Source organism: Cervus elaphus, chromosome 18, assembly GCF_910594005.1.
Source record: "Cervus elaphus chromosome 18, mCerEla1.1, whole genome shotgun sequence".
Lineage (NCBI taxonomy): Eukaryota > Metazoa > Chordata > Mammalia > Artiodactyla > Cervidae > Cervus > Cervus elaphus.
The window spans coordinates 82,247,061-82,256,389 of NC_057832.1; the positions used below are offsets into that span (position 1 = coordinate 82,247,061).

The window sequence follows — 9,329 nt, forward strand, 5'->3', positions numbered from 1 at the left end:
CACCCAATTTAAATGCATTCAGTAACTTTTAAAAAAAGATTTATTTATTTATGGCTGAGCTGGGTCTTTGTTGCTGTGTGTGGGCTTTTTCTAGTTGCGGTGAGTGGGGGCTCCTCATTGCGGTGGCTTCCCTTGTTGTGGAACATGAGCTCTAGGGCATATGGGCTCAGTAGTTGTGACCCATGGGCTTAGTTGCTGTGTAGCATGTGGAATCTTCCCTGAACAGGGATCAAACCCATGTCCCCTGCATTGTCAGGAAGACTCTCAGCCACTAGACCACTGGGGAAGCCCTAAATGTGTAGAGTTAACTCCTAACACATGCGTAACAGTTGTGCAAACATCACAATCCTGTGTGGGTTCCCATTGCCCTCAACTTCCCTCATGACCCAACTGTTCCTCTCACAGATACTGAAGAAAAAGCTTGTTCGTGAAGGGTCACAGCAGCACTGTTTACAACAATGAAGATGTGGAAACCATTCAAATGTCCATCAACTGAAGAATGGGTGAAAACTGTCGTATGGTCACACAGTGGACTATCATTCAGCCCTGAAAAGGCATGAAGTACCAGCACATGAAGCAATGTGCCTGAGCTTCAAAACATTATGTTGATAAAAGAAGCCAGATGTAAGAAATCATATATTATAGAACCGTATTCATAGGAAGTGTGCAGAATGGGCGAATCCACAGAGACAGAAATGGGGTCCATGCTGCTGAGGGCTGAGGGAGGGGGAAACAGGAAGTCACTGCTTATGGGCACAAGCTTTCCTTTCTCAGTGATATAAACGGTTCTGAAAGTAGAGAGGGGCTCTCGTTACACAATGTTGTAAAGGTGCTAAATGCCACTGAACTGTACACTTAAAAATGGTTGAACATGTTAGTTTTACCACAATAAAAAACAATAGCCATAAATGAATGGCTTTTGGTAGCCTCTTGAGAAGTAGAGTGATACAGTGGAAAGATCTAAGATTTTAGATGTAGGATAATTTGATTACCACTCTACCACTTCCTTTCTCTGTGACCTTGGGCAAACCTCTTGGAACTGGTTTCCTCACCTGAAATATGTGGTAAGCCAGTGTTTCTGGGTGGGTGAAATGAGATGACACCACTGAAGTGGAAGCACAGATGCTTGACTTACTTTACGATGATGAGTAAGACAGATTTTTTTGGAGGAGGAGGAGGAGAAGAAAAAAGGACCATGCAGAGTACACCACGAAAAGAGCAAGACAGATAGGTGTTCTCAGTGATTTTGTATCTCACAGTCACCGAGTGCTGGGCCTGCCCCTCACTTCCATCACCCTCATCCCCAGCTGTGTTCCTTTGGACAAGTTGCTTAACTTCTCTGTCTGAGTTTTCTAAAGACTAAAGTTGTGATGATGACTGAGGACTGGCTAGGCAGTGCTAGTGTTATTGGTTTCTGGTGTTCTTGTCTTCAATAAGGAGAGAAGGAAAGAAGGAACATGGTTGTAAGCTTGATAATCTCTGGGGGTGTTTTTGTTTTTTCATTTTTCAAACTGGGATTAAACTTCTCTGTAACATTTTACAATTATACTCTGGTTGGTGGTCACTGATCTCTTTGGAAGAGCTCAGAGCTCACAGAGCCCTTTTGGACACCATGAAAGAGCCACCTGCCCACAGGATGGTGTTGTGAGGATTTACCCAGACTGTGGTCTCAGTGACTGTCTGACACAGACCTGGAAGGGAACACAGAACATTAAGCTGCAGGTTACAGGTTTGGGCCCCACCACTTTTGGATCTCAGATCCCTCCAAGTAAAGGAGGAGATTCTTGGCAGGCTGCTATGGCATTGTAGTAGGGTGGATTAAGAATGTCCCATGCAGTGTGTGGGATGGACTTATACCAAACAGTATTTGTTGCTCACTTATTTATTTTTTTGCTGCAAAAACCTTTATTGTTTCCATTTTGTCCAAGGCTTGAGAGAGGTCTTGGGGGTGTTAAAAAGCTGCCTAGTGGCTGCAGAGATGGGCTTCAGGAAGCCCCGACGTTAGCAGGGGGCTCCTCAAAGGCCACTGGTCTCAGAGACTCCTAGTCATGCTTGAGGGTGAACCATTTGAAGAGATATTCACCCAACCCAGCCTGGGAACCAGCTGGCCTGCGGAGGTTGGTCAGGTGGTCATCAGCTTCTTGATGAGTTTCACCTCCTCACGTAGGAAGTGGTTCTCCAGGAGGTCGCAGAGGTGGGGGTCTGCACTGGCAGAACCCAGGCCATGCAGATCCAAAAGGGCCTAGTTCAGATTCTTCTCTGTGAGAAGGGCAACTTCCATAGCATCCTGGATTTTACCCCACTCATCTTGAGATGGCTTCTGCACGTTCAGGAAGAGGGCATGGCTGCCGCCCTGGATTTGCATTCGCAAGAGATGCTTGCTGCCCTTGTACTTCTCCTTGGCCAATTTGTGGAAAAAAATGGCCCACACCCTTCCTGAGTCACATCGTCTTGGTCAAAATAGAAGCCCAGAGACAGGTAGGTGTAGGAGTCCCACAGATGCTTGTTGACCAGGTGGTTGACGGCGGCCTCCACCTCAGTGGAATAATTCTGAGGAATCTGGGAGCTAGTGGTTGATCGGTAATAAGGAGTTAAGCTCAAAAACTTGTGGCTGGTCCCAGTAATCATGGACAGCAGAGTAACTGATGCCAAAAGTTGTCACTGGAATAAAGGTTCGGGGATAGTCGGAGGCTGGAGCAAGGGGCATTCTTGGGTCTGTTCCATCTAAGCACTGCTGAAGCAAGAGACAAATCCCTAGGACTGCCAAGCGCACCTCCTGTGGCTCATTGAAATTCAAGTTTAATGGGCCCTCCTGAACTCTCCCTTGCTGGCTGTGGCGGCCCTAATAGGCTGGAGCTGAGGTTGGCATGGGTGTGCCTAGGTTATAAGGCAGCTGCTGTTTTGGGCCCAATTCCAGGCCCACACACAGGAACCCCTGGGGGGTAGGCTGGCTTGGCCTTCCCACCTCTGAGTTTCCTGAGCCCAGGGCCATGGCTTGATGCAAATTAAATGTTGAAGAACCAGCAGAGGCCCTGGCATTTAGAGTATCGAGACCAAAAAAAGGGGAGGCCAGGAGAATGGAGGAAGGAGGGAGGAAGGAAGGGAGGACGGGAGCAAGGAAGGGAAGAAAGAAGGGAAGTGGGAGGGAGAGAGGGAGAGAGCAGGCCCTTCTGCACTTTCAGAGCATCCGTTAGCTGAGGGACAAGGTCACAGGTTCCAGACTCGTGTCCTCTGGGGACCATCGTTGAGAGCATGCTAGTGAGAGAGTTGGCGTCCAAGAAAAGGAACCACATGGCAGGTCACCTTTGTAGAGGCTTGCTGAGCTCACAGGAAGCGGGCATTTGATTCGTGGTGGGATGTTGGACTGAAATGCTCAAGTTTGTGAACATGGAGCTGGGGGATCCTCAGACGCTACCAGCTGTCCTGGTGAGCCAGGTGCCTTCTTTGAATGGCCGTGGAAGGAGCAAGGCTTTGTGGAAGGCAATGTTTCCTAAGCGGGTTGTTTTTTTTTTTTTTTTTTTTTTTTGGCTGCTCTGCACGGCTCACAAGATCTTACAGGGACTGAACCCAGGCCCCAGCTGTGGAAGCAGCTGGAGTCCTAACCACCAGCAAAGTCCCCTAAGTGGGGTTCCTGCTGCTTCTATTTGTGCTGCTCATGTTGGCCCCAGAGCCACGCACCCTGTTGGCACCAACTGCCCCACTGCCCGCATCATGGCTTCCGGGCTCCGAGAGGAGGTGGGGCTGGGGTGTCTGAAGCCTGATGCTGTCACCTGGAAGAGAGTAAAGAGGGGCCTTCTTCAGATAGAGAGTCTGGAATTTATTTTACCTGTGGGTCAGTAGAGGCAGGTGTACTTTGGCTGTTAGCACAAGAGGCTGCCAGGAAGGCCAGTGATGAGCCCACATAGGCACCTGGGCACCCTTGAAACAAAGGTCATGGATCCCAGGGGGTGGCTGCCCTCTGGGTCAGCCAGCCCAGGGCTGCCTGCTTCATGCCTCTGGTCCCAGCTGAGGGTTATTGGTGCCCTTTCCAGCTCCAAGGTGGCCCGGCCTGGAAGATGAGATGGGCCACTTAGTGTTAGGGGAGAAAGAAATTGTTTTCCTTCTTTCCAGACACTAGCAACTCCATGAGATGAGCTGTTCTCTTCTTCTAGAGCAGTCGTGACTTAGAGCTGGGCTTCTCACTCTATCACCCTCCCACCTTCTCCTGCGCCTGGTCCATATCAGTATTTCACACTGTGCTGTTTTTATCCAATGACTGTGTCTGACAACCTGCAATTCCCCTGGATTCTGTGGCCCCATTCTATGGATGCTGTTCTTTCCTCTAAAGTCCTGGCTCTTTCCAAACACACTAGCTTCCTGGTTCTATAATCTCTGCTTCCCCGAGTGTCGTCTCTCCCAGCCTGGACCCTAGGCTGTTTCGTGGCCTTTGATAACCTGAATGCTGTCTCAGAGCCCTTCTTATGGTGGAGACCCCTCCAGCTGTGTCTGGGCTTGGCCATCTCCCTGTGGGGCCACGCCGTGGGGCCTCTACTGGGGTGGGTGGCACTCACTGACTCCAAATCAGATTTTCCTTTGGTATTTTTGGGGAGGGAGCTGTGTGCTGTGTCGAAGGTGAGAATTTGGGTCCTGCCCCCGGAGCCGACCAACTGCGTCCAGGTCTTGGGAGGGTGTCTCTCACCCACGGACTGAGTTGAGTGACATCCAGACGGCAGGTCCTCCCCGCTCCTGCGCTGGGCCATCCTTCCTGCACCAGGGATGCTCCCTTGCCCCCTTGCCCTGGGGGTTGGGCCCTGCTGGCTGCCAGGGTTTTCTCTTCATTACTTTCATAGGACATTGTCCTTTCTTGTGTCAATGAAAAAAATCAGTAGATCTAAGGAAAAAATGGAAAATTTTATTTGAGCCAAACTGAGGATTATAACCTGGGAACAGCCTCTCAGAAAGCTCCAAGAATTCTTCTGCCTATTAGAGGTCAAAGCACAGTTATGTAAGTTTTTGAGACAGAGGGCTGTATGCTACATGATGCATTATTGACAATTTGCACAATCCAGATCTCCATGGACAAAGTGATGGTGGGTCATGGGTCACCATGGCCCCTTACAAGGTTAAGAAGGAAGGTTCTCTCCTAAGGGGTCTGATCAATGCAGATGTATAACACACACTGGAGGCAAGGGAGGAGGCCCAAAGGGGTAAAGAAAAATTTATGTTTAAATTTTTTTCATCTTGCCGTAAAACATGAATTTTATTTCACCAACTGTTTCTGAAATAAGGTAGTACCTTTAGTAGCAAAGCCCCTCCTTTAGGGCTTCTATATATCTCAGTTGCTCCCACTGGGCATTCTCCACCCAGAGGTTGCACCTGGGACTCAAATCCCCAAAACTGAGCAAGTTGCTCACCTCTGCTGTGGGTGCAGCATCAGTCCTGGGGAGTGCTGCTCACTGGCCATCTCATGGGAGAACAATGGGGTTTTTAAGTGTTGTTGCCTGTGAATTATTAAACCTCAGTTGGACCACTGACCTGCCCTGGAGGCTTCGGCATGGATTCCCTCAGTCCTTGTCTGTAGAAGATGAAGTCTGGACCATTTGATCTGGGCTGTGTGTTCTCATACCCCTCGGTGTGCAGGGAGAATTGATGTGAAGGTGTGCACAGCAATTTAAAGCTTTGCCCCCAGTTGCTGTGTGTGTATGTGGGGGGAGCAGGTAGAGTTGAGGGGATACACACCAACAAGCAATTCAGATCTAACAGCCTGTCCCCACAGACAGCATCAGATCCCACAAGACTGCCCCATCCCCCAGCTCAGACTCCAATGGAAACTTCAGGTTGTCACCTGTGCTTCTGACCAACCTGCTCCAGGGAGGCCCCCATGACCCCCTCCTCAGGTTTGATTAATTTGCTAGAGTGGCTCAGAGGGCTCAGCGAAACATTTTGCCCACTAGATTACCAGTTTATTCTAAGAGGATATAACTCAGGAACAGCCAGAATGGAGAGATGCAGGGGGCAAGGCATGGGGAAGGACATGGAACTTCCATATTCTCTCCAAGCACCCTACTCTCCCCAAATCTCCATGTGGTCTTCTACTGGGGAGCTCCCTGAACCCTGCCTTTCTGGTTTTTTCCTGGAGGGTTCATTACATAAGCAGGATTGATTAAATCATTGGCTATTGCCAGTTGATTGATTCCCCAGAGGTCAAGGGAGATGAAACTGAAAATTCTAACCTTCTAATCACAGGACTGGCTCCACTGGCAACCATCTCCCATCCCCGGAAGCTTTCCAAAATCACTAAATTTTAAATCATTAAAAACAAACAAACAAACAAAAGCACTCCATTAATGTAAAAAGAGACAACTACTGCTTTCTTCACTTAGGAAATCTCAAAGTTTCTAGGAACTCTGTGACAGAGATGGGGACAAAACCCATATATATATATATATATATATATATATATGAAGAGGGCATGGCAGCCCACTCCAGTATTCTTGCCTGGAGAATCCCATGGACAGAGAAGCCTGGCGGGCTACAGTCCGTAGGGCTGCAAAGGGTCGGACACGACTGAAGTGACTCAGCATGCTTGTATATATATGTGCTGTGTGCTCAGTCACTCAGTCGTGTCCGACTCTCTGTGACCCTGTGGACTGTAGCCCGCCAGGCTACCCATGGGGATTCTTCAGGCAAGAATACTGGAGTGGGTTGTCATGCCCTCCTCCAGGAGATCTTCCCAACCCAGGGATCAAACCCAGGTCTCCCTCATTGCAAGCTGATTCTTTACCGTCTGAGCCACCAGGGGAGCCCAAGAATGTTGAAGTGGGTAGCCTATCCCTTCTCTAGAGGATCTTCCTGACCCAGGAATCGATCTGGGGTATCCTGCATGGCAGGTGGATTCTTTACCAGCTGACCTACCAGGGAAGTCCATGCATATATATATATATATATATATATATATATATATATATATATATGTATGTGTGTATATATGTATATGTGTATATATGTGTGTATATATGTATGTATATATGTATATGTGTATATATATGTATATGTATTATTATATATACATACATACATATGTATATGTATAATATATAATCACAGTGTCACACAACTCCAGGGCCATGAGTAGAGAAGTCCTGGAGTGGACTGTCCACAAATCTCTGAGTTTCTCCATGTATTCAATTCCATTTTAGGGCAAACTATTTCTCTCTTTTATGCATATTTCTCATAATGAACCAAATTCTGAAAAATATGATTGCTTGGCTCTGTGGAACTTGACAGTTCTAGAAAATCATGTCACTCCCCAGTGAACCATAAAAAAAGATGAATCCTACATTTTCTTACCGTACAATAATAGACTTTTTTTTTTCATGTTTTCTGCCCTCTCTTCTATTACTCAGAAAACAGATATTCCTTAAAAGCCACCACTCTGTGGTATTTTCCTGAACAAATGCATGCTATAAGATGGTAGAACTTTCTATCATGGGATAAAAACCTAGAATTGGCTATAGCAAGGGAAAATGTTTGACCAGTTTCGGGATCCAGGTTTTACAAGCTGTTTCTGTGGTTGGTGATGCAGTCCATGGAGTCAGTTATGAAGATCACTTCTTCCAGGGTGGGGGGAGCCTGCCAAGACTAAGGCATCTTCCAGGGACAGCCAGGCTGCCTGGCTTTCTAAGTAGCTGTGAGGGGTGCCCAAGTGGATCACATCATGAGGGCTGCTCAGACTTGGGGTTCACTGGGATCAAGTTAGGATGCTGTGTTCCTCCGCCACCACCAGTGGATGCAATAGAAGCCATGGAGACTGCTGCTCAACAGAAGCCAACTTCTCACATTCCACGTTCCTGGGGGGCCTGCCGCTCTGTCCTGCCAGCTGCAGGTCAGCCGTGATGGTGTCTTGATCCTCCTGGTCCCCGTCCATGACTATTCTGCATCCTCGGTCAGGGATGGGGCCTCTCTCTTTACTCGGATCTGGGACATCCCCTTCTCATAGCAGAGGGAAAAGAAGGCACCAAACTTCAAGTTGAATGTTTCCAACAACATCAGCTTGAATCTGGTCACCTACCACATCTGCTTCCATCCCAGCATTCCTGGCAAATCACAGGAGGAGAGCACCGCTGGGCCTAGAAGCACGTGGCATCTAAGAGGCCAGACACTGAACCATGTGTGGCCGTGGGTCACAGTTCCCTTGAACGAGCAGGGCCAACTAACTGGGACCAGGATACAGACTCCCATGTGGTCTTTTGGGTGCTGATGGCAAAAACCCAACCTCAACCAGGCTGAAAAAGGAACACAAAAGAAAGCCAGAGGTACAGAAAGAAAAGCAGAGGGTCACCCCACTCCAAAGTTTCTCTGCTTTTGCAGGTCTGACCAAGAGTTAATGACCCAGCCTCCACGTTGGGTGTCTAGAGGAGGTCTCACCTTCACTGCAGTGACCCTGTCCCCTCTCGAGCCGATGGTCACCAGCCCAGCTCACATCTTCTCCGAATCAAGCTTTCTCCAAATCAGAATTGCTTTCCCCAGGAGCCCAAAGTTTTTTGCTTAATGTTGAGTCAAATCAGGGTCACCCTTCCTGGATTCCTCCTGGGGTCAGAGGAATGTTCTGATTAGCCAGGTCCAAGGCCACACTGTTAGAATCAGAGGGACAGGAAGAGGGGAGGATGAGTCCAGAACCCAAACTTTCTTCTTAGTCCCTGGAGTCAGTGACCACTTTGAGACCAGGCAGATCACTCCTGGTAGATTTTATAGCCAGTATAAATAGTATATATTTGCATTGGCGACTAAGAGGCTCAGAGTCAATATTTTCCCTCCAATTTTATTTTGAATTGTGCAAGCCTCATGGAGCTCAGTTCCACATGACCACCGCTCATGTCCATCAGTCGTCCCAGCCGTCCCTTCTGATGTCCTCCTGAGCACTGCCCAGTGCTCACCCACCTGGGACCCCATAAAGATACTGGTGCTTTGAAAATTAAGTCAGATGATTGTACACTGGAAATGCTTTTGTTTTCTTCCTTTGACTCTGAGCAAAGGATATTGTCTTAAGTTAGTCTTGTCCCCTTTAAAAGAATAAAGAAGTGTCCACTAGGATATAGAGAATTCTTTATTTTATACTTCTAAAGACTCATGGGGAAATCGACAGTTCTTCCACAGTTTCTCTAGTCCTAATCTTGAATATTTTCCATGGAGAACAAAGGTCTGAGGCCACTCGAATAACAAGATTTAATTGTGGAGGAAGAAAGGGAAAGGAAAATAAAAAATCATACACAACAGTGCTGTCAGTGTAACCAAGGTCCGTGAGTACCAATAGAAGTCTCAGACAGACCCTGGTGGTTACCACCAGAGCT

At 47.9% G+C, this 9,329-nt stretch overlaps 1 pseudogene; it reads right to left on the minus strand.

Annotated features, from left to right (window-relative positions):
* Nucleotides 1-2,042: 2,042 nt before the first annotated feature.
* On the minus strand, nt 2,043-7,906 carry LOC122673867 (annotated as a pseudogene).
* Between the last annotated feature and the right edge of the window lie 1,423 nt (nt 7,907-9,329).